Here is a 26,029-nt window from a genome sequence, read left to right on the forward strand (position 1 = left end):
CCACCTAGCTGTCCCTACACTATCCTTTTCTCTCAAGATCATGCTCTCCCAAGCCACAGACTTGGATTAATCCTATCATCTGATGCCTTCATCCCTATTCACGTGCTGCTGAGCAGAGTTGAAGAGAATCACAAAACCATGCTGACTGGGTCCAGTACAAATTTATGTTACATAATCACAATTGGATTCTCACTGTAGCAAGGCAAACTTTCTATACATTCCTAATTGATTCACTAGCCCAATCACCACATACCTTTTCCTAACTTTTCCATTTTTCCTCAAACCCCTTCTCCCCAGCCTCTCAGAGAGAACTTTATCTCATATTTTACTGAAAAAATTGAGACCATTAGCAGAGACTCCCCTATATCCCCTTCTCCTCATGTCACATCCCTTCTGCATTCTGCACTTCTCACATGAAGAGGTTGCCCTTCTCATTGACAAGACTAACCTCTTTATATGTGATCCTGTTCCATTCCCTTCTTCTCTAGCATTTTCCCTCTATCATTCCCACTCTCACTAATCTTAAATTTCCTCCTGTGTATTGCTTGCTTTTTCTACAGCCTACCACTATACTAATGTCTCCACCATCTTCAGAAAACCCTTACTTGAGCTATCCATCCTCAATAGAAATAGTCCCATGTCTCTCTTCACTTTTCTGGCTAGACTCCTTTTGGATGTTTACAAGTGCCCCTACTTTTCCTCCTCTTAAATCTCTGTGGTTGGGGCAGCTAGGTGGCACACTGGATAGAGCACCGGCCCTGGAGTCAGGAGGATCTGAGTTCAAATCCGGCCTCAGACACTTAACACTTACTAGCTGTGTGACCCTGGGAAAGTCACTTAACCCCAATTGCCTCACAAAAAAAAAATTATATAAAAAAAAAATCTCTGTGGTTTGGCTTCCAAACTCATCATTCAATTGAAACTACCCTCTCCAAAGTTACCAATGATCGATATCTCTCTCTCTCTCTCTCTTTTTGCAGGGCAGTGAGGGTTAAGTGACTTGCCCAGGGTCACACAGCTAATGAGTATCAAGTGTCTGAGGTCGGATTTGAACTCAGGTCCTCCTGAATCCAGGGCTCCTGCTTTATCCATTACCCTACCTAGCTGCCCCTCAGTGATCTCTTAATCACCCAATCCAGGAGCCCTTTTTCTTTCTTTCTTTTTTTTTTTTGTGAGGCAATTGGGGTTAAGTGACTTGCCCAGGGTCACACAGCTAGTAAGTGTTAAGTGTCTGAGGCTGGTTTTGAACTCAGGTCCTCCTGACTCCAGGGCCGGTGCTCTATCCACTGCGCCACCTAGCTGCGCCCCCCCCCCAGGGGACCTTTTTCAAGCCTCATCCTTCTTGATCTCTTTAACATTTTTGATGATCCTCTTCTCCTTGATATGCTTCTCTCTTCAGATTTTCATGACACTACTCTCTCGGTTCTCCAGCCTATCAGACTTGGACTTCTTTGTTTCTTTTGCTGGATCTTCATCCAGGTTACACTCACTAATTTCGAGTATCCCCCAAGGCTATATGCCGTACCCCTTTTTCTTCTCCCTCTCTACTTTTTTAATTGGTGATCTCATCAGCTCCCATAGAGTCAACTATTAGCTCTATGCTTATGATTCCTAGATCTACTTATCTAGCCCAAACTTCTCTCTTGGCTTCCTGTCTCTCCAACTTCCAGTTGGATATTGTGAATTGGAGATCCTGTAGACATCTCAAACTCAACATGTTCAAAATTGAACTGAATATTTTTTCACCAAAAACCCCTTCCATCTTCCTAATTTTCCTCTTACTCCCAAGGGCACTACCATTCGCCCAATCTGTCATCCTCAGCTCCTCACTCTCACCCTGTTCTGTATCCAAACTCATGCCAAGTCCTGTTAATTCTAGTGTCATAGCATCTTGCTTATATACCCCTTTTCTCCTCTGATATTATTATTGAGCTACTGCTGATTGGAGAAACCTTGAAAGGCAAAGATAGGGAGAATCATAAACAAAGGATGGCACAGGGAATGAAACAGGGATGGAGAGAAATCTAGTTTGCTCAAACAGATAGTAGGTAAAGGGGAACAGTCATTTATGAAGCACCTACTATGTGCTACTTTGTTAAGAGCTTTTACAAATATCTAATTTAATCTTTACGACAACCCTAGGAAGTAGGTGCTATTAGTATTCCCATTTTATAATTGAGGAAACTGAGGCAGATAAAGGTTAAGTGACTTGCCCAGGGTCACTTAAGTAAGTGTCTGAAGCCTGGTTTGAGCTCAGGTCTTCCTGATTCAAGGCCCAGCACTTCACCCACTATCATCTAGCTGCCTCAGAAGATGAGGCTGGAAAGGTAGGCTGTGGCCTGATTGTAGAGGATCTTAAATTTTAGGCTAAGGTGTTTGACCTTTCCAGCACTAAATCCTTTAGGAAATATGGAGTCCTTGAGCAGGGTGAGAGATGGGTGATATGACCAGATTCGTGTATTAGGGTGATGTCCATGGGAAAGATATATTGAAGATTGGTGGCAAAATGACTGCTTTAGGAGGCTATTACAGTGGGTGAGGGAAGAATTGAGGTGATGGCAGTAGGAGTAGAAAGGAGGGGCCAGATATGAGAAATTGTGATAGTAGAATCGAGAGGACTAGACCAATTTATTGGTTTAGCATGATCAGGGACAGTTTATGCATTATATGATTCCCTGGGGGCTGCCTCCAATATCTTAAACTACTATATTAATGCATAAAATAAAAAAGTTTTCTTTCTAATAAGCGTGTCTAGAAGTAGGTTTCTATGCATAGCATCAAATCTGTCATTATTTACAAATGCAATTTGAATTCACAGTATTATATTCAGTTATTCCAGTAGTTTGTTGTAAGCTTTTAACATGGATAAAAAACAATGCAAGACAAAGATTTTTAACTCTAGAATTCTGAATTCTGTATGTGAAAAAAAACCTCAAGTACCTCATTGAAATAAATACAAACCAAGTATATGTTCAATTTTTACTCCAATAAAAATTTAAAGCAATGCTGTTGTTTTTCTTTGCCCTTGACTCCCTAGTAGAATATAAGCTCCTTGAGGAAAGGAACTGTATAATTTTTTTTATGTGTGTAGCAGGGGTCTGGTGCATGTGCACAGTGTCTTCCACAGAATCTTTCTGCCCTGTTCATAGGAGAAATACCAGGAGAATCCTAATGACATGTAAGAGACAAATGCCTTGGAGAGACTGTAGCATCTTAGATATCCTGTAACTGATTGAGATCAAATAACTGTATACAGAAGAGGAGGTTTGTTTGGTTTCAGCATTCAAAAGACCTGTCATCAAAGGATATGAACAAACAGTTCTCAAAAGAAGAACTGCAAAGTATTCACAACCACATAAAAATGCTCCAAATCACTAATAATAAGAGAAATGTAAATCAAAACAACCCTGATGTTTCATCTCCTACCCTGCAAATTGGCAAAAATGACAAAAAATGGCAACAGTCAGTGTTGGAGGAGTTGTGGGGAGATAGGCACACTCATACATTGTTAGTGGAACTATGAAACCATTTTGGAAAGCAATTTGGAATTATGCAAATAAAGTCACTAAAATGTCCATATCCTTTTAACAAGAGACTTCATTACAAGGAAGCCATTGATAAGAAAAAGTTACCATATACTTCAAGATATTTATAACAAGATTTTTTGCGATAGCTAAGAATTGGAAACAAAGTAAATGCTCATTAACTGGAGAATGGCTAAACACATTGTGGTATGTGAATATAATGGAATATTACTGTGCAGTCAGAAATGATGTGTATCAAAATGACTAATATGAAAATATGCTTTACATGATTGCACATGTATAACCTATATTAGATTTCTTACTGTCTCAGGGAGCGGGGAAGGGAGAGAGGGAGGAAAAGAATTTGGAACTCAAAATTTTTTTTTTTAAGTGAGGCAATTGGGGTTAAGTGACTTGCCCAGGGTCACACAGCTAGTAAGTGTTAAGTGTCTGAGGCTGGATTTGAACCCAGGTACTCCTGACTCCAGGGCCGGTGCTCTATCCACTGCGCCACCTAGCTGCCCCTCAAAATATTTTTAATAAACATTTTTATTTAAAATTTTGAGCTCCAAATCCTATCCCTCCCTCTCTCCCTCCTTACCCTCCCCCCTTCCTGAAGCAGTAAGCAATCAGATATATCATGCATGTGCAGTTATATAAAACATTACCATATTAGTCATTTTGTGTAAGATGAATAAAAGAAAAAAATGAAAGAAAAAAATGAAAGAAAGAAAGTGAAAAATAGCATGCTTCAGTCTGTGTTCAATTAATAACAGTTCTTTCTTTGGAGGTGATAGTATGCTTCATCATTAGTCCTTTGGGATTGCTTTGGATCATTGTATGGCTGAGGATAATTAAGCTATTCATAGTTCTTCTTTGAACAATATTGCTGTCCTTGTGCACAGTGTTCTCCTGGTTCTGTTCACTTCACTATACCTCAGTTTATATGTCTTTCCAGGCCTTTATGAAATCATCCTGTTTGTCATTTCTTATAGCACAATAACATTCCATCACAATCATATACCACAGCATGTTTAGCCATTCTCCAATTGCTGGGCATTCCTTTAATTTCCAATTCTTAGCCACCAAAAAAAGAGCTGCTATAAATAATTTTGTACAAATAGATTGATCTCTCTGGTGAGGCAATTGGGGTTAAGTGACTTGCCTAGAGTCATACAGCTAGTAAGTGTTAAGTGTCTGAGGCCGGATTTGAACTCAGGTACTCCTGAATCCAGGGCTGGTGCTCTATCCACTGTACCACCTAGCTGCCTCCTTTTTCTCTTTTTTGAGATGTCTTTGGTATATAAACCTAGCAGTGGTATTGCTGAATCAAAGGGGGGTATGCACAGTTGCCCTTTGGGCATAGGAACTCAACATTTTTACAAAAAAAAGAGAATGTTTAAGATTGGTTTTATGTGTAGTTGGGGGAAAATAAAATATTATGTTTAAAAAGTGATGTGGGTGACGAGAAGCATGAAAAGATCTATATGAATTGATGCAAATTGAAGTAAGCAAAGCCAAGAAAACAGTATACATGGTAACTACAATTTAAATGTTAAGAATGACACAACAAACGAAAATTTTAAGTAAATATAACAAAATTATAAAGCTCAAGTGGGACCCAAAGAGCTATGAGAAGACACTTTTTCACAGAGGTTTTTGCACATGGTTTTGGACTTTTTCAATGCTGACTTTCTCTCTCTCTCTCTCTCTCTCTCTCTCTCTCTCTCTCTCTCTCAAAAAATACCATTTGTCATATGGGATAGCTATCAGGGATGAGGACTGAGAGGGGAAGGAATACACGTGATACCAAAGCAATGTAAGAAACAGAAAACAAATAAAAATAAAAAGCCCAGTTAGCTTCAGCTATAGCATCTTTGCCTCATTTGACCCCGGGGGATCTCAGTTACCCCTTCATTCGTGGTGATGGGTGAAAGGAGTAGGGTCTCTGACTTTGAGAGTTTTGAAGGGTAACAAGCTATAGAATTCTCAGACTTAGAGCTCAGGCCAAGTCTTTCAGCCAATCTCTCATCAATGCCTGGTGAAGCAAGGAGCAATCTTCCAGAGCGACCTCCTGGACACACACCAGCAAAAGCTCAAATTAGGACTCATGGGGCAGAGATCCTGCCTTTCAATGTAAACTTGGGGCCAATCCTTTGTAGGAACCGAGTTAAGTTCAGGATGGTAGAGAAGCATATGCCCCCAGCTATTTGAGTGGTAAATGTGCTTTGTTCTTGCTATATCTTTGAAGTAAATATCACTTTGTAAAAGCTAGTTAATGTTAAGTGGCTAAATTGAACTGGGTTGCTAATCACTGTCTCCTAATGGTGAGGAATAGAGCTGGTGAGGACTACAGCCAGGTGACCATGGAAGAAATACCCTGTCCTCCCATGAAGCCTGAGGGGAGACATAGCAGGGTTGGCTCTGAGAAAATGGGGCCAGAGAACTTTGTGACATTTGTATCCTTTACAGAGGCATAAAACAGAAAGGCATATTTGCTGAAGGTGTTTGTCACTGTCAGGAGATTCAGCATGAGGTAAAGTCAAAGAGAGGTTCCTTTCATATTATGAAGTCTTCCAGCTATGTCCTTTGCAGATCTCTTTGTGTTGATTGCTTCAGCCAATTGATCAATCAACCAATCACTGGAGTTTATGAATTGCTTGTTATGCTCCAAGGCCTGGAAATACAAATACAGGAGCTAGAGAGTCCTTGACCTCTGGGGGCTTAAGGGATACAACATGTTCACAGAGAAGTAAATATATGATATGTACAGAATAAATACAACATGACTGGGGGAAGGTTAGGGGTCAGGGGAAAAACAACTGAGAGAACTGGTAAAGGCTTCTTGAAGGAAATGGGACTTAAGTCTTGAAGAAAGTTAGAGGCTCTATGAGGTAGAGGTAAGGAGGAAGAGCAATGCAGACATGGATATAGCAGGGAGGTAAGAGAGGCAATGTCCTGTTGTTAGTTAATTGGCCAGTTTGGCTAGATTGTAGAAAGAGAATGTGTGGACAGCTGGAAAGATAGGTCAGACCATAAAGGGCTTTAAGTCACCTAGGATAATTTGTATTTTATTCTATAAGCAATAGGGAACCCATACAACTTCTTCCATAGCGGAGTAACTTGGTCAGCAACTTTGCTTTAGGAACATCTATTTGGCAGCTGTGTGGATGATGTTGTATGGAAAACAGATTGGAGAGGTGAGAGCCTAGAAGCAGGGAGACCACATGAGAGGCTATTACAATAGTCCAAGTGAGAGGTAATGAGGGTTTGAACTAGGATGATTATGGTGTGAGTGGAAAGAAGAGGGTATATGAAAGAGAAGTTGAGAAGAAAAAAAAACTTGGCAACTTGGGCATCAATGCTCAGAATGTTACAGAGTTTCCTAATGAGATACATCACCATTCTGGAATATTTGGCTTAACCATCCACCTGGGAAAAACCAAGTGTGCCTATTGTGAAAACAACACTGAAATACCTCAGAACTCTGATCAATGCAGTGACCAGTCATGACTTCAAAAGACTACTGAACTATTTCTCTTACCTCATGATCAGTCCATAAGTAAAAAAAGCACTGATTGGGCACCTCTTATGTGTAAGGCACTGTGCTAAGTGCTAGGAATACAAAGAGAATAAAAGACAATCTTGGGGGCAGCTAGGTGGCGCAGTGGATAAAGCACCAGCCCTGGATTCAGGAGGACCTGAGTTCAAATCCAGCCTCAAACACTTGACACTTACTGGCTGTGTGACCCTGGGCAAGTCACTTAACCCTCATTGTTCTGCCTCCCCGTCAAAAAAAAAAAAAAAGACAATCTCTGCCATCAGGAAACTCACAATCCAATGCATCATTACAGTGTATAATAGTGTAGAGGGGGAAGCTAGGTGGCGCAATGGATAAAGCACTGGCCCTGGATTCAGGAGGACCCGAGTTCAAATTTGACCTCAAACACTTGACATGTACTAGCTGTATGACCCTGGGCAAGTCACTTAACCCTCATTGCCCCCTACCCCAAAAGAATAGTGATATAAGAAAAAAGAAAGGAACATCAGTGAAACTCTGAAGTGTATTTATTGTCCTATTGTTCAGATATTGATAAATAGTTAATTGACTAGAAATCAGAATATCTATCACATTATCACAGAATTTCTGAGTTGGAAAGAACCTTGGAGGCTGTCTCATCCAACACCCTCATTTTATAGATGAGATAACTGAGGCTCAAAAAAATTAAGTAATTTGCCCAACGTTATGCAGATAATAAATGCCAGAGGGAGGATTCAAATCCAGGTCCTCTGACTCCACAGCCAGTGCAGTTTCTGCTATACAACATTGCTTTATATAGAAAAAATGAATCCCCACAATAACAAAAGTGGTCATCTATAGTCTTCAATCTATTCTCTTCCCTTTATGACTAATGGCATGTACTTTTATAAGATGGTTGGCCAAACTCAAGGCAGTGGAGAATGAGGAATTGATTTGTATGGCTAAGATTCAGTGCAGACTATTGTTGGAGAACCTATCTATGACTTTTTTTTTACTTTATTTTTTTTAAATTAATAAAGTATTTTAGGGGCAGCTAGGTGGTGCAGTAGATAGAGCACCAGCTCTGGATTCAGGACTACCTGAGTTCAAATCTGGCCTCAGACACTTAACACTTACTAGCTGTGTGACCCTGGGCAAGTCACTTAACCCCAATTGCCTCACTAAAAAAAAAAAAGTATTTTTTTTTTCCCTGTTACATGTAAGGATAGTTCTCAACTTTTGTTTATACAAGCTTTACAATTTCAGATTTTTCTCCCTCCCTCCCCTCCCTCCCCACTCCCCTAGACAACAGGTAATCTGATATAGGTTTTATATATATATATATATATATATATATATATATATATATATACATACAATACATACATACACATAATAACATTAATCATATTTCTGCATTAGTCATGTTATAAGAGAAAAATCAGAGCAATGATGAAAAACCTCAAAATAGAAAAACAACAGCACCAAAAACAAACTATCTATGACTTTTGCTTTATTTGAACCCATGCTCTGAATACAGATAGATCTGTTTGTGTCCAGAGTGCCAGGGAGAACTAATCTTCCCAAGCTTCTGGTCCTGTGGGCCAACGGTAGGGGACAAGTCTATAGGAACATGGAGAAACAATCCTCTGGGCAATGTTCCCAACTTGCTGGAGAGGCAACAAGATGGCAATGAGGTGGTGTATAGAGTACTAGGCTTGGAGTAAGGAAGACCTGAGTTCAAATCTGGCTTCAGATACTCACTAGCTGTGTGACCCTGGGTAAGTAACTTAGTCTCTGTTTTCCTCAGTTTCCTTACCTGTAAAAAGAAGCGGGGCAGCTAGGTGGCACAGTGGATAGAGTACCTGCCCTGGAGTCAGGAGGACCTGAGTTCAAATCCAACCTCAGACACTTGACACTAGCTGTGTGACTCTGGGCAAGTCAGTTAACCCCAATTGCCTTACCAAAACAACAACAACAACAACAACAAAGAAGATAATAATACCTACTTCCCAGGGTTGCTATGAGGATTAAATGAGATAACATTTATAAAAGAGCTTAGCAAGAATACCCATTATCACCACTATTATTTAATATTGTACTAGAAATGTTAGCTATAGCAATAAGAGAAGAAAAAGAAATTAAAGGAATTAGACTAGGTAATGAGGAAACAAAAATATCACTCTTTGCAGATGATATGATGTTATACTTAGAAAATCCTAGCGAATCAACTAAAAAACTACTTGAGATTATTAACAACTTTAGCAAAGTTGCAGGATACAAAATAAACCCACATAAATCATCAGCATTTATATATATATATATATATTTTTTTTTTTGGCAGGGCTATGGGGGTTAAGTGACTTGCCCAGGGCTAGATTTGAACTCAAGTCCTCCTGAATCCAAGGCCAGTGCTTTATCCACTGCGCCACCTAGCTTCCCCCAGCATTTCTATATATTACCAACACAATCCAGCAACAACAGATAGAAAGAGAAATTCCATGTAAAATAATTGTACACAATATAAAGTACTTGGGAGTCTACCTGCCAAGACAAACGCAGGAACCATATGAACACTTTTCACATAAATAAAGTAATATTTAAACAATTGGAAAAATATTAATTGCTCATGGGTAGGTCGAGCCAATATAATAAAAATGACAATTCTACCTAAGTTAATCTATTTAGTGTCATGCCAATCAAACTATCAAAAATATTTTGTAGGTCAGCTAGGTGGCGCAGTGGATAGAGCACTGGCCCTGGATTCAGGAGGACCTGAGTTCAAATCCGGCCTCAGACACTTAACACTTACTAGCTGTGTGACCCTGGGCAAGTCACTTAACCCCAATTGCCTCACTTAAAAAAATATTTTATAGATCTAGAAAAAATAATAAAATTCATCTAGAAGAACGAAAGTTCAAGGATATCAAAGGAATCAATGAAAAGGAATATGAAAGGTGGTCTAACAGTACCAGATCTCAAACTGTATCCCAAAAGTGTATTATAAAACGGTAATTATCAAAACAGTCTGGTACTGGCTAAGAAATAGAAAGTTAGATCAGTGGAATAGAATAGCTACAAATTATACTATAGTAAACGACTATAGTAATCTAGTATATGATAAACCCAAAGATCCAAATCATTAATAGTAAGAGAAATTTCAATTAAAGCATTTCTGAGGTTTTCCCTCACATTATTACATCTCTTTTGCCTTTTTTTTTCAATGTTGGGAAGACAGGAAGACTGTAAATTGGTCCAACCATTCTGGTTATCAGTTTGGAATTATGCTAAAAAAAGTAACTAAACCATTCATATCTTTTGTCCCACTATTGAGCACATAACTCGAAGAAGTCAAAGACAAAAGCAAAGGTCCTCTATACATACATACACACATGTATAATATATACACATTATATATAATATATACATATCAATATAATATATCACATACAAAATGTACATATTATATACAATACACACATATATAATATATACATCTTTTATTTCTATATATGTATGTATGTATGTATGTATGTGTATGTATATATATAATCTGAGCAGCACTCTTTGTAATAGCAAGGAATTGGAAACAGAATAGGTGCCTGGAAATTGGAGAATGGCTGAATTAAAAACCTTTGACATATGAAATGTAACAAAATATTGTTACATAACGATAGCATTTAATTAGCCTTTAAGGTTTGCAGAGTACTTTACAAATATTAGTTTGTTTTAGCCTTGGAACAACCCTGGGAGGTAGGTGCTTTTGTTCTCATTTTGTAGATGAAGAAAGTGAAGGAAACAGTTGCATTACTTGCCCAGGGTCACATAGCTAATAAGAAATGACAAGGATGACAGTATATACAATGACTGAAACAATGTAAATGGAAAAAATAGCCACCGCAAAAATGTTGCAATAGTATAAAGAATATGGTTGGCCCCAAAGAAGAAATATAAGAAAATAATCCGCCCCCTCTCCTTTGCAGAGGTTGGGGTCCACAGTATAGAATAGTGCCTATAATGCCATGGTTTAGAAATGTGTTGATTCGTTTTGCAGACCTTTTTTTTTTTTTAATATTTGTTATAAGTAGTAGTAGAAAAGTCATTGGACTCAATCACCCCACCCTTTATATGAGGCATAGTGGAGAACAAAGGATCCTAAGAGAATTTAGAGAAACATGGGACATTTTGTATGAACTGATGTATTTAAATAGAAGAATGAGATGACTAGAACAAAAGATCACTAAAAGAGAGCAAAACCCTAAGTGATTAAAAAACCAACGATGAGGGGCAGCTAGGTGGCTCAGCGGATAAAGCACCAGCCCTGGATTCAGGAGGACCTGAGTTCAAATCCGGCCTCAGACACTTGACACTTACTAGCTGTGTGACCCTGAGCAAGTCACTTAACCCCAATTGCCTCATCAAAAAAACCAAAAAACAATGACAACAACAAAACCCAAGAATTCAGAGGAATCACTATGGAACTGCTCACCTCCTGACACAGAGGTGATTGACTCAGAATGTAGAATAAGACTTTTTTTTCTTGGACATGGCCAACACAGAAATTTGTTTTGCTTGAATATACATGCTTGTAGCCGAGGTTTTGTTTCTCTTTTCAGTTGAATATGGTTGAAATAGAAGGAAAATTTTCTATAATTGAAAAAAAAAGAATTTAAAAACAATTCTGATCTCCAAGAACAGATAATAAAACATATCTACATCTTCAGTCAGTCAATGAACATTTATTAAGTGCCTACTATGTGCCAGGCATTGTGCTAAAGGCTGCAAAAAGGATAGGAAGGACTAGGATAAAATATTATATACTACATATTATCATATGTATTTATATCTTCTTGGCCCTTCAAAGCTAAGATCATGTGTAGTATATCAAACACGTTCATTGTATTTAGGTAGTACAGTAGATAGAGTGCTAGACTTGTAGTCAGAAAGACCTGAATTCAAATCTTGCCTCAGCCACAACTTTAGTTGCCTCTAGTTCCCTACTGACATGCTCTGGGCAAATCATTTAATCTTGCTTTGATTCAGTTTCCTTATCTGTAAACTAGAGAGAACCTAATTTGTGAAGATCAAATGAGACAACATGAAATGTTATTATTATTGCTGTTGTTATCTGTGTTTTTTGCTTAACTGTTTTTCTTTGTGCAATGGGAGGGTTTCTTTTGCCTTCAGAAATGAGTGGGATGTGGGGGCAGCTAGGTGACGTAGTGGATAGAGCACCGGCCCTAGAGTCAGGAGTACCTGAGTTCAAATGTGGCCTCAGACGCTTAACACTTACTAGCTGTGTGACCCTGGGCAAGTCACTTAACCCCAATTGCCTCACTAAAGAAAGAAAGAAAGAAAGAAAGAAAGAAAGAAAGAAAGAAAGAAAGAAAGAAAGAAAGAAAGAAAGAAAAGAAATGAGTGGGATGTGAAAACAAAAGACATCAAGGGTCTCCTGGCACAGTATATAGAGCAAAGCTTCTTAAACTCTGGGTCTCAATTCCATATGGGGTCGAATAACTGAATGTGGGGGTCAAGAAAAATTTGGCAGTGAGTGTTTGGTTTTTATACCTATTTTATATACCTGTATGCCTGAGGTCAAATAAAAATTTCTCTGACAAAAAGGGGTTACAAGTGGGAAAAGTTTAAGAAGCCCTGGTATAGAGCATCCAGCCTGGAGCCAGGAAAGGCGAAGGTCATATCTGGTCTCAGACATTTACTAGTTGTGGGACCCTGGGCAAGTCACTTAACCTTTGTTTATCTCAGTTTCCTCATCTACAAAATGGTGATAATAACAGCACTTACTTCCCAGTGCAGTCCCAGGAACAGAACACTGTGTCTCTCAGCTCTGGGCATTTTCTCTGGCTGCCTCCCATGCCTGGAATGCTCTTGTGTCTTATCTCCACTTTCTGTCTTCCTGGGCTTCCATTAAGTCCCAACTGAAATATCCTCTTCTCCAGGAAACCTTTCCCAACCTCTCTCGATTCTAGTGTCTTCCCTCTGTTATTTATTTCCCATTTATACAATATATAACTTGTCTGTATGTATTTGTTGCTTTGTTTGTGATCTCCCCTATTGGTAATTGTGAGTTCCTTGAGGGCAGGGACTGTCTTTGACCTCTTGTATCTCCAGTGCCTGGTATTTAGTAAGTGCTTAGTAAAGGTGTATGGATTGGGTGTAGGATCGTCAAGTGCCTTTTCAGGTAGTAAGTGATGTTTAACATTTTTATTGATGACTTGTATAAATTCATCGATGGCATGTTTATCCAAATCGAAGATGACATGAAACCAGGAGGGATGGCTAAGAATGGGATGACAGACTAAGGATCCACACTGATCTGCATGGGCTATAATAAAGGAAGGAAATAAGCACTTATGAAGCAACTCCTTACTATGTGTCAGGCACTGTGCTAAGCACTTTTTACAAATATCTCATTGGACCCTCACAACAATCTGGGGAGGGAGATAGGTGCTCTTATGATCCCCATTTTACATTTAAGAAAACTGAGGAAGACAGAAGTGAAGTGACTTGCCCAGAGTCACCTAGCTAGTTTAGTCTGAGGTCAGATTTGAACTCAGGTCTTCCTAACTCTAGGCTGAGTGCTCTCTCTATCCATTGCATCACCTAGTTGCAATGGAGTTGGGTTGAATTAAGATGAAATAGTCATTGTTACAGCTGAATTAAAAAAAAATGGTTTCACCAGTAAAACATGTGAGAAGCATGACTAGAGAGCAGTTGATCTGAAAAAGATTTAGGGTGAGGTCAGGAGACTGCAGGTTCAGCATAAATCAACAATCTGATATGGCAGTCCCCATAGCCAATACAATCTTAGGCTGCATTAGAGGAGGCTTGGTACTCAAGACTAGGGAGGTGATGCTCCTATTATATAGTGGTCAGACCATATCTGGAATATTGTGTTCAGTTATGGGAGGATCTTGACAAGCTGAAGATCTTCCAGAGGAAGACAACCGAAATGGTCAAGGATCTTGAGATCCTGCCATAAGGTACCAGGAGAAGATAGAATAGGTAGAAGTGTAAGGCCTTACAGCTGAATTCAAAAAATCAACTTCACCAGGACATCATGTGGAAAGAGAATTCTTGGACAGGAAATAATACCTGTTATCAAGTATTTGAAGAGAGGAATAAGCTTGCCTCCAGAAGGCAGAATTAGGAGGACTGGGGAGAGATGTTAGATCAGAGGCAAACTTCCTAACTGTTAGAGCTATCCCAAAGTGAGCAAGGCCTTAGGAAGTGTGGGTTGAAGTGGATTCATTTTCAGGAAACATTAATTTCATACTTTTTACCAGGCACACAACGTCAAGGTGGTCTCTTCCTTCAAGAAGTTTATATTTTAATGGAGGAGGGGCAGACAGGTGGCGCAGTGGATAGAGCACTGGCCCTGGAGTCAGAAGTACCTGAGTTCAAATCTGGCCTCAGACACTTAACACTTACTAGCTGTGTGACCCTGGGCAAGTCACTTAACCCCAAATACCTCACTTAAAAAGAAATAAATAAAATAAAATAAAACATTTTAATGGAGGAGTTACAGAGATCTTCAAACAAAGTCTGAGTGAGCACTTGCTGGATATGTTGTAGATGAGATCCTTGTTCAGGTATAAATCGGACCAGATAGCCTTTGAAGTCCCTTCCAACATTGAAATTCTATAATTCTGTGCCTATTTTAAGAATTTATAAGTCATTTTCTGATTAATAGAGTTAGAATTCCTTAAAATAGTTTGTCTCTTAAGTAGGTTAGATAGTTCCCTAACCTCATTTGAACTACTAGTTCATAGCCAGTCTTTTTCTCCTAAACCTATAATAGCATAAAGACAAACTTTAGCCTTTCCTTCATTCTAATCACCAGCTAATGAGTAGGGTTTGAATTAATGAGGCATTACTGTGTTAAGTAATAATACTAACTGGATTCCTTTTTGCTTTGGGGATTCAGATAACTCATCTTTCCCTTGTACATGGCAGGGAGTAAAGAATAAGAAGACTAGAAAAGTAGGAGAGGACTAGGTCATGAAAAGCTTTGAACTCCAAGCAGAGCATTTTGTATTTGTTCATGAGGGCTATAGGGAGCCCCTGGAGTGTATTGACTGACTGGGGGAGGAGAGAGAGTGGTCAGACCTGCGCTTTAGGGAAATTGCTTTAGTGACTGAATGGAGGATGCATTGAAGTAGGGGGAGGCTTGAGAAAGGCAGACCCCACCAGCAGGATTATTATAATAGTGAAGACAAGGGGTGATGAGGGCCTGTGCCAGAGAGGTGGCAGTGTCAGAGGAAAGGGCTGATATAAAGGTGAAATCCACAGGCCTTGGCAACAGATTAGATATGGAGGGGTAAGAGATAGCGAGGAGGACTCCTAGGTTGGGAGCCTGAGACACTGGGAGGATAGTGATGCTCTTTCATTAATAGGGAAGATAGGAGAGTCAGGGAAGGTTTAGGTTGAAAGATAATGAGTTTTGGGCAGCTAGGTGTCACAGTGGATGAAGCACTGGCCCTGGATTCAGGAGGACCTGAGTTCAAATCTGGCCTCAGATACTAGACACTTACTAGCTGTGTGACCCTGGGCAAGTCACTTTAACCCTCATAGCCCTGAAAAGAGAGAGAGAGAGAGAGACAGAGAGAGAGAGACAGAGAGAGAGAGAGAGAGAGAGAGAGAGAGAGAGAGAGAGAGAGAGAGAGAGAGAGAGAAAGATAATGAGTTTTGGGGCAGCTAGGTGGTATAGTAGATAAAGCACCAGCTCTGGAGTCAGGAGTACCTGAATTCAAATCTGACCTCAGACACTAGACACTTACTAGCTGTGTGACCCTGGGCAAATCACTTTAACCCTCATAGCCCTGAAAAGAGAGAGAAAGAGAGAGAGAAAGAAAGATAATGAGTTTTGGGCAGCTAGGTGTCACAGTGGATGAAGCACTGGCCCTGGATTCAGGAGGACCTGAGTTCAAATCTGGCCTCAGACACTAGACACTTACTAGCTGTGTGACCCTGGGCAAATCACTTTAACCCTCATAGCCCTGAAGAGAGAGAGAGAGAGAGAGAGAGAGAGAGAGAGAGAGAGAGAGAGAGAGAGAGAGAGAGAAATAAAGATAATGAGTTTTGGGGCAGCTAGGTGGTATAGTAGATAAAGCACCAGCTCTGGATTCAGGAGGACCTGAGTTCAAATCTGGCCTCAGACACTTGACACTTACTAGTTGTGTGACCTTGGGCAGGTTGCTTAACCCTCATTGCCCTGGAAAAAAAAAAAAGATAACGAGTTCTGTTTTAGATGTCTACTGGACATCCATTTCAAGATGTCTGAAAGGCAGTTGGAGAAGTGAAATTGGAGGTCAGTAGAGAGTTTGGGGCAGGATGGGTCAATTTGAGAATCATCAGTAGAGAGATGATGATTAAATCCATCGAAGCTGATGAGATCACCAAGTGAAATAGTGTAAAGGGAGGAGAGAAGAGGGTCCAGAACAGAAACCTGAGGGACACCTATAGTTAGATAAGATCTCCAAAAGAGGATCCAGCCAAGAAGACAGAATGAGCCGTTAGATAGGTAGGAGGAGAATTAGGAGAGAGTGGTGTCCTGAGCACCTAAAGAGAAGAGAGGATCATATCAAGGAGGAGGAAGTTATCAGCAGTGTCAAAGGTTGAAGAGAGCTCAAGGAGACTGAGGACTGAGAAAAGGCCATTGGATTTGGCAATGTGGGAGAGAGAAATTTTGATGGAATAGCCTAGGTCATTCTACTAAAGTCATTTTAAATGGACACAGACTCAATCTAGTAACCCTGTTGTGGTGGTGTTTTTGTTTGTTTGTTTGTTTTTTGTTGCTGTTGTTTTTTGTGAGGCAATTGGGGTTAAGTGACTTGCCCAGGGTCACACAGCTAGTGTTAAGTGTCTGAGGCCGGATTAGAACTCAGGTACTCCTGACTCCAGGGCTGGTGCTCTATCCACTGCGCCATCTAGCTGCCCCCTGTTTTTTTTTTTTTTTTAAGAAAGTTTTGCATGACTTTTGGTGTTATGCTGCCGTTTAAAATTTTTTTTGGGGAGGGGGGCAATGAGGGTTAAGTGACTTGCTCAGGGTCACATAGCTAGTAAGTGTCAAATGTCTGAGGCCAGATTTCAACTCAGATCTTCCTGAATCCAGGGCTGGTGCTTTATCCACTACGCCACCTAGCTGCCCCCACTTTTTAAAAAAAATAATAAACATTTTTATTTATAGTTATGGGTTCCAATTTTTATCCCTCTTTCCCTCCCTCCCTTCCACCTTCCCTGAGTAGCAATTAGATATGGGTTATACATGTATAATTATGTAAAACATTACCATATTTGTAATTTTGTATAAGAAAACTTGATTAAAAGATTTGATAACTTTTTAAGATAAGCTATTCCTAAAGCATTCTTTTATAACATGCTCCAATATTTAGCTTGGAATCAGAGTCAAAATGACTGGCCTACAATTTGAACACTCCATTCTCTTCTTTAATTGAGACATTTGGCCTTCTTCAGTTTTGCAGGTTCCCTCCTGTTTTCCAAGATCTTTCAAAAAATTGCTGACAGCTCAGCAGTCATATCTTTCAGTACTTTCAGTACCCTTGGTTATTTTTCTTTTGGCCCCTTTCTTGGATTTTTTTTCTTCTGAATTTCTGGGTGCCTTGTCTGATATCCTTCCTACACTGTAGCTGCTCTAGCTTGGTGGATATACATGCATAGGAAATCTTCTTTTTCTCCTTTTTTTTTCCTAGTTTAAAGTATCCTTGCAGATAAGATAGGATATAAACAAGATGGTCATATGGTCAGGTGGATTCATAGCTAATTTAATGACTGCCCTCCCCCCCAAAAGTGTTAATTGATGGAAATCTAGAGGGAGACGGGAGCTATCAGATTCTGTGATTGGCCTTGCCCTATTTCAACATTTTTTACCAGGGGTTGGAGAAATGGTATACCTATCAAATTTTCATATGATAGGATCATAGATTTAAAGTTGGAAGAGATCTTACAGGTACATTATCTAATCCAATTCCCCCATTAAATGACTTGCCCAAGATCATACAGGTAGTAAATTCAATTCAATAAATATTTGTTAAACACCTACTATGTAGGGCAGCTAGATGGCGCAGTGGATAGAGCACCGGCCCTGGAGTCAGGAGTACCTGAGTTCAAATCAGGGCTCAGACGCTTAACACTTACTAGCTGTGTGACCCTGGGCAAGTCACTTAACCCCAAATGCCTCACTTAAAAAAAACCACCTACTATGTGTCAGGCACTGTGCCAAGCGCCAGGAATACAAAAAGAGGCAAAGGACATTCCTTGCCCTCAAGGAGCTTACAATTTAATGGGAGCAAATCCAGAATTCAAACTTAGTTGTCTGGTGACAATGCAGAGCTGGAAAGGATAGTGAATACAGAAGATGGCAGAGTTGGGATTCAGATTAATTCAACAGGCTGAAATGATCAAACACAATTTAGAATACCAGAACTGGTAGAAACTTTGGAAGTCATAGATTCCAACCCGGATAGGTGAATCTCCTGTACAACATGCTCGTAGGGTGGTCTTTCAATTACACCCAACATTTATTGAAAGTTTACGTGTGAAGTGTATGATACCAGGCTCTCTGAGCTCCTAGACTATGATCATCCATTCAATCACAGAAGGGTGGAAATTGAAGGGCCTGAATGTCATGTAAGAGCTCACAGTGATTTCCTTGGGAAAGTGATTGAAAGAATTAGGCATGTTTAGCACTTATTCTTTATTCTCACTTGTATCTCTGAAGTAATATCTCTAGACCAGAAAGAGGTGCCTGGAGTTACACAGGCATTTGATAGAGCCAAGAACAGATTCCAGAAGTTGTAAATGGCCCCTATGCTGTGCATTTATTTTCAAGAAATGTTGTTCTCTAGTTCTCCCGGTGAGTCTGGGGTTGCTACTCACTCTGTTTTTACAACCTTAGGGCTAGTCCAATGGGTGCTTCTTCACCAATCCTTCCTCCCCCTCCCACCCCCTCCAATCTTTTTACTCTCGTCTTTATATGTTAATTTCACCCTTTCTCCTGCCCCTTACCCCTTCTGCTCTAACTTTCCCCTCTTCGTCCCTTGTATTTGTGGCTCCCACTCCATTTAAAAACCTTCCCTCCAATACTTGTACTAATGGTCTTTGTTCGACTCCAGCCCTTGTGGATCCTCTTTCTGGCTTTTCCAGAACGGTCTTCCGGTGATAAGCTTTCTTTACCCGAAATAACTTGTTAGTTTAACTAAAAACTCAGGTTGGCTTTTCCCGGGGTCAGCAGTTACTCCGGCCCCAGCCTGTCCTTGGCCCCGGCCATCGCCCTGGTCCCACATCTGACAAGCACCCCCCTCCCCCCTTCCCTCCTATCCTCCCCACCCCTTCACTCCCCTCCCCTCCCCAAATCCGCCCCCAGACAGGGGTCAAAGGCAGACCCGAGCATCACGTGTTCGCACAGCACCACAAAACAGCGAAGAATCCGCCTTTGGAGTCAGAAAATCCAGTAGGAGATTCCGGAATCCTGCTGGGCCCCGGGGTCGGAGACTCCCTGCAGAATCGGGGCTGAAACCTCGGGAGACCTACGGGATCCATCTCCGAACGCCAGAACCGGGCACGTTCCTAGTTAGGTAGGGGAGCTCATCTGGGGGGAGGCGGGGAGAGTCCCCCCCTGCGCTCCGCGTGCGCCCTATTGTGTGTGAGAACCCCCAGTCGCCAGACCCCGGGGAGCTGCAGCCCCGGGACCTTCACAGCTCAAGCCCAGCCTTTCCTTTCCTGGGAAAACTTCCCAGCCCGGCTTGGGGGTGCCCAGCTTAGAGACCGGGGGCTGGGCACCGGGAAAGAGGAAGGAAGGAAGGAGGGCGGGCTGGAGGAGGCGGTGGTGGCGGCGGTGGCGCTGCGCTGTCGGGGAAGGGTTACCCACGGCGGGGGCGGGGGGCCCGGGGCCGGCGGTTGCAGCGGGGCCCGGCCCAGGGCTTAGGCAGTCGTGGCGGCCGCTCCAGCCGGTGTGTGCACGGCCCCCAGCTCCTGGGGACGCGGCTCGGGAGCGCGGGGAAGCAGCGGCTGCAGCTGTCTGCGCCCTCTCCCAGGGGCGCCGGGAGCTCGGCAGAGCAGCAGGTAAGACGCGAGCCAGAGCCGGGGGCCCGGGAGGGAGGGCCGGGGGATCCCTCCCTCGCTCCCTCCGCTGGGCTGGGGAACCATGCAGGCCGCGCAGCCGGAGCACGAGCAGTCTCCGCCGGCAGGGAGCCCCGAACCTCCGGTGTGGCCCGGCCGGGAGGGGCCCAGAGATCGGGCCCCGGGAGGGAGCGCCCAGCCCGGGGCGGCGGAGGGGGAGGGGTGCGGGGCTGGAGACAAAGGGGAGGGGGCTCCCCGGGAACGGAGCTCCCCGGGGAAGGGGGAGAGAGAGGGAGGGAGGTGCAGGGCCGGGGCAGCGGCAGCTGGAGGTCACAGATAATGTCACTTGTGAGGAATTTTCCCCACCCCCCTGGCCTCCCTCCCCTTACCCCCTCCAACCCCCACCCCCCTTAGCCTCCTCTCCAGAACAGGGAAAACTTTTGTCTTGTGTGTCCCAGCTTCGTGGAAAGGGAATGGGCTCCTATGGCAATGCGGCCCAACCGGTTTTCCCCCCAATGGCTTTTTCCTCTTGGGAAGACAGTGTACGCACTGCTCCCCAATCTCCTCCTCCCTTCAGAACCCTTGGGAAATGTATCCCCCCCACCTTATAAATAGTGGTTCTTTTTTTTTTTTTTAAATGAAGGTCGGGAAAGAAAAGAGGTCCAGGCCTCACTGAGAGCACCTTGTTAGGCTTCAGCGACCCTTGGCTAGGGGTCCCAGGAGCTGGACTATTTGTTCTTTGGCTTTGGGGTTAAGGAGACGGCTTGAGATGAAGTTAGTTCAATTACATAAACATTTATTAAGCTCCTACTGGCTGTAAAGCCCTATAGTAGTTGCTAGGGGTAAAGAGGTGAAATAAGAGTTTGTCTCTGCCCACAGGGATGAACGTTAAACTTAACAGCATTTGTCACCGTTCTCTTAGGCTTCTGTGACACTGCTTCTTTCTTCCACCTGTCTGCTTACTCCTTTATTGACCAGTCCTTTTCTTGTCCCCAGAGTTTGACTACTCCTGAGGCTCTATCCTACAGCCCCTTCCGTACTCTCTCCTTTGGGGATCTCCAGAGGTCCCATGGGTTTAATTATCATCTCTGTGCAAATGACTCCCAAATTCGAATTATCCAGTGGCCCTAATCTCCCCTTTGCACTTGAGTCCTGCATCTCCAGCTGCTTTCTGGATATCACCACTTGGATGCTCTGCTTGGCACATCAATCTCAGCATGTTAAAAACTGAACTCTTCATAATTCCCTCCTAATCCTTCCCTGACTTCTAATTTGAAGATCTATTTTGATGGCACCTCCATTTTCCATTTTTGGAGGATCTTTGACCCCTATTTGTTCCTCAGATCAAATCAGTTGCCAAGTCCTTTAAATTGTATCTTCTCCAATTCACTTGTATTTGTTCTTTCCTACCACCTTTGGTTAAGCTCTCATCACCTCTTTTTTTGGACTGTTATGGTAGCTTTGTAACTAACGTTTTAATCGACTCCAATCCATCTTTTACACAGTTGACAAAAATCTTTCTAATGCATAGATCTGATCTAATCATTTCTTGTCTTAAACTTTCAGTGGCATCCTGTTGCCTGCCCCCAGGGTAAAATATAGAGTCCTTAGCTTGATACTTCAGGTCTTCCAAAATCTGGCTTCAGCCTTCCTTTCCAACTTGCATCTATATTGCTCTCCATTTAGCTGAACTGGACCACTGCTCTTTTTTTTTGTGTGTGTGTGAGGCAATTGGGGTTAAGTGACTTGCCCAGGGTCATACAGCCAGTAAGTGTTAAATGTCTGAGGCTGGATTTGAACTCAGGTCCTCTTGAATCCAGGGCCAGTGCTCTATCCACTGCTCTTTGAACTCGATATGCACTCTTCTGCCTCTCTGCAATAATGCTGGCTATTCTCCATGCTGGGAAAGTACTTCCTTTACTCCGAGAAGCCTTCTCTTCCCTGCAGGCTCACTTCAGATGTCACCTCCTCTTTGAACTCTTCCCTAATTCCTCTATCTCAAAGTGTTCTCTTCCTCCTCAAAATTTCTTTCAGTTCTTTTCCAGAATCTTTCCTTTTTATTTATTACATGGTGCTTTACATTACACTTTTGTCTATGCATCTTATATTCTCCCCTAAGTGGATTGTAAGCTCCTTGAGGACAGGGACTGTCTTTTTTTGTGTGTGTGTGAGGCAATTGGGGTTAAGTGACTTGCCCAGGGTCACACAGCTAGTAAGTGTTAAGTGTCTGAGGCTGGATTTGAACTCAGGTCCTCCTGAATCCAAGGCCAGTGCTTTATCCACTGCGCCACCTAGCTGCCCCCGATTGTGTCATTTTAAAATCTTTGTATCCCCAGGTTGGTGATGAGTTGAGTCTAATTAGGTCCAGAATAGCGGTGCCCCTCTGGAAGCATTAGTGACAGTTGTTCATGTTTGTTTGGCTCCATTTTGCTTTCCTATCTTCACAGTTATCTTGGGTGAAATAGGTATTGTTCTTGCCATTTTACAGATGAGGAGCCTCCTTACAGACCTTACCTTCTTGCTTTATTTTGTCCCAGAGGTAACACTGGACTCTCAAAAGATCATCCAGTGAAACCCAGACCCTACCAAGCTGGAGAGACTCCCAGGTGAAGGACTAATTTTGTCATCTGACCTAACTTTGCAGAGAGTCTTCACTGACGAATTCACCACCATCAGCTGATGGAAGTTTTTTGGCCCATTATAACTCATGAAGGCAGTTCTACTGAAGGGTTAAGGAGACGGAGGGTGGGGGAAGAGCAGAGAGAGATGTGTAATTGACATCTGTGGAAAGACTACACATGCTGGGAAACTGAGACTTGGAGAATTGAAATGACTTCCTTGGGTGACTGAAACTTGTCTTTGGACTTCAAAAACAGTGTTCAACTGTTGTCCAGAATACCATGTGCTGCCTCTTCCGTGTGGAGAAATAACTGGATTTCTTTTTCTACTCCTTACCCCCTTTTATTGTAGGAGCTTTGCTTAGGTTCAATATATTCTTGGATCTCTGGAAAAGAGGATAAGAAAAGTGCTTGAATACTTTGATTATCAGTGCAGTTAACAAAACAAACATTTGCAGAAATGCTAGGTTGTAGTAAGAGTAGGTCCAGCTACATCTTCAGTGATCAAGATTCTTGGATAGCTAATGAGTGTGTAAACAAGGGTTCTCCTTGTCTTCTTCTGAGGACACCTATCTTCCTATCTTCAGATTAGCAGGGGGCTGGAAAAGGGATATTACCTGATTACTGGTTTGTAATTGCTAGACCCATTTTGCAGCTGAGAAGAAAGTATAGAAACTCAGCTTGACCAAGAAAATAGATCAGCCACTTTGTGGCTCAGAGAACAGATTCCAGCAGCCTTCTCCTCTGAAGGGGGGTGCTGCTTAAAGAACTTATAAATGCCAATGTGAGTTCTTGGTCAATAAAAAGGTATCTGACCTTGGCCAAATCAGGACAGATTTCTGTCATTGGGTCTCAGTTTCATAGTCTAGACAATGGACTAGATGAAATCTGTGGTCTTTCTAACTTTAAAACTTTTGTGTGTGTGTGTGTGTGTGTGTGTGTGTGTTGGGGGGGGCAATTGAGGTTAAGTGACTTGTCTAGGGTCACACAGCTAGTAAGTATCAAGTGTCCGAGACCGGATTTGAATTCAGGTCTTCCTGAATCCAGGATGCCCTAACTTTAAAACTTTTAACAAGCGTTTATGAAGTACCTACTATATGCCAGGCATTGTACTGAGTGATTTACAAATATTATCTCACCAGATCCTCTTAACATAAATAGGTGCTATTATTACCCTCATTTTACAGTTGAAGAAACTGAAACTGACTTGCCCAGAGTAACACAGGGCTCTACCCGCTGGAGTATCACTGGTTACTGGTTGGATCTGGTCTAGGCATGGGTGTCCCACCTTGGTTGAAAAGCCATTTAACAGTTGAAGTCAGACTGCCCTCTGAGGTGGAATTTACCTTTCTTAAGATTGCTTAGCATTTGAAAGATTGAAGATAAAGGAGGTTGAAGATGAAGGAATAAGCTCACCACTTTTTAAACTCATCATTGTGCTGCTAATTTAGGCCTTGATTGACATCAAGTCCCTTAGCCTCCTCTCCCCTCTGACTGGAGGGTGGAGTACCAAATTCCTCCCAATGCCTTCTTTTATAGAGTGCAAACACAACTTCAGCTCACTTCACTTTCCTTCTGTTGCTTTTTCTGGTTTCAGCTCCATGGAACAAGATGCACACACCCCAGGTCTCCTCTGGTGTCCCATCTACCCCCCTCTCTTCTGCCTTCTTTTGTGGGATGTCTCCTTTAAAGTGTAAATTCCTTGAGGGCAGGTATTATCTTTTTATTAATTGTATGTCCAGCTCTTAGCAAGGTGCCCAGCACATGGTAGTGCTTAATTGTTTATTGGATTGGATTGATAGAAATCTTGATGTAGGTTACACATATTCTAGGTGGCCCTGTGGGTAGAGCCCTGGACTCAGAATCAGGAGGACCCTAGACACTAGCTGCGTGACTCTGTGCAACTTATTTACCTGCTCTCTGCCTCAGGTTCCTCACCTGTAAAATGAAAGTAATAATAGCACCAACCTCCCTGGGCTGTTGTGAAGATCAAATGAAGTAACATAGGCATAATACTTTTAAAACCCGAAAGTGCCATGCAAAGGCTGGCTATTATTATTAGTTATCACATTCTGGCATCCCTGGATGGTACAATAGTTCCTTGCAGCTTGCCTGGCCGGTGGTCAGAATGCCTGTTGACATGTTCCTTGGTGTCATAGGTGAAAGAGGCAAAGCAAAAATAAGCCTGAGAAGTTGGGTGTGCCTTTCAGGAGGCAGCATCTTGGGGGTAAGGAGATCAAATGAGATGATATTTGTCAAGCATGGTGCCTGACACCATGGTAAGTGTTTAATAAGTTCTGGTTCCCTTCCCTCCTCTGTCTCCTGTGTCAGACTTCCTCCCTTTACATTTTTATGAAATGAAACCTAGTCTCTTCGTTTTACAGATTAGTAAAATGAGGCCCAGAGAAAGCAAGTAACTTGCCCCAAGGTCACAGAGAGCTGGGACTGGAATCTTAAGTCCTTTGTCTCTGAATCCTGCTTTCTTTCCTTGATGCCACTTTGCCTCCCCAGGGAGGCAGTCTTCCCATCGGTGCTGATTGTAACCCTTCCTTATATGCAGTCCTTAGGCAGTTCTTGCCCATGTCTTTCCATAAGTCCTTCAAAGAGAATTTGGCCAGTGCACCAAAGACCTTCCTTCCTCTGGGCCTTTTTAGATCTCTGGGGTGCTAGCGGGGCACTTAGGTGGCTGTTCTCTTCTCTCTCATTTTTACCACATTTCCCTTCTTTTCTGGTCTTGTGTGTCCTCAGCCTTGTTTTCCCTGCTACTGCTCAGGCTCGTGTCATTAGTATTATCCTACACTTCACTTGTGGCTATCATAGGTTTCTCCCTTGCTTTTTAGATTACTTGCTATTGTTATTCTTCTGAGGTTATGATAGTTTCCTTTTCAAATCTTTATAGCACCACTGGGAGAATATTGGTATAGAAAAGAGGCATCTGAGACAGCTGCTAAAAGAGTGTATAGAGTCCTGGGCTTGGAGTCAGGAAGACCTGAGTTCAAATTAGGCCATAGATACCCAGTAGTTCTGTGACCTTGAGCAAGTCACTTAAACTCTTCCTGCCTGTTTCCTCATCTGTAAAATGGGAAACATAACATCACCTACCTTGCAGGGTTGTTGTAAAAGCACTTAGCATGTCTGACATATAGTAGGTGCCACAGAAATGCTTATTCCCTTCCCCTTCTCCCCTTTGAGACATCAAAGTGTTTGGAATCAGACTTTCCCAAATGTCATCCAATTAGATCTCTTTTTCCTATTTTGCTGCTGGGGCA

General features: G+C 42.1%; 1 long non-coding RNA gene across 1 annotated transcript in view; it reads left to right on the top strand.

Annotated features, from left to right (window-relative positions):
- Nucleotides 1-19,471: 19,471 nt before the first annotated feature.
- Nucleotides 19,472-26,029, top strand: part of LOC122741443 — a 28,167-nt gene continuing 21,609 nt past the window's right edge. The window contains exon 1 of the long non-coding RNA XR_006354840.1: nucleotides 19,472-19,658. This is a non-coding gene — a long non-coding RNA (uncharacterized LOC122741443). The remainder of the gene's footprint in view (nucleotides 19,659-26,029) is intronic.

This window comes from Dromiciops gliroides, chromosome 2 (genome assembly GCF_019393635.1).
Source record: "Dromiciops gliroides isolate mDroGli1 chromosome 2, mDroGli1.pri, whole genome shotgun sequence".
NCBI classification, from domain to species: domain Eukaryota; kingdom Metazoa; phylum Chordata; class Mammalia; order Microbiotheria; family Microbiotheriidae; genus Dromiciops; species Dromiciops gliroides.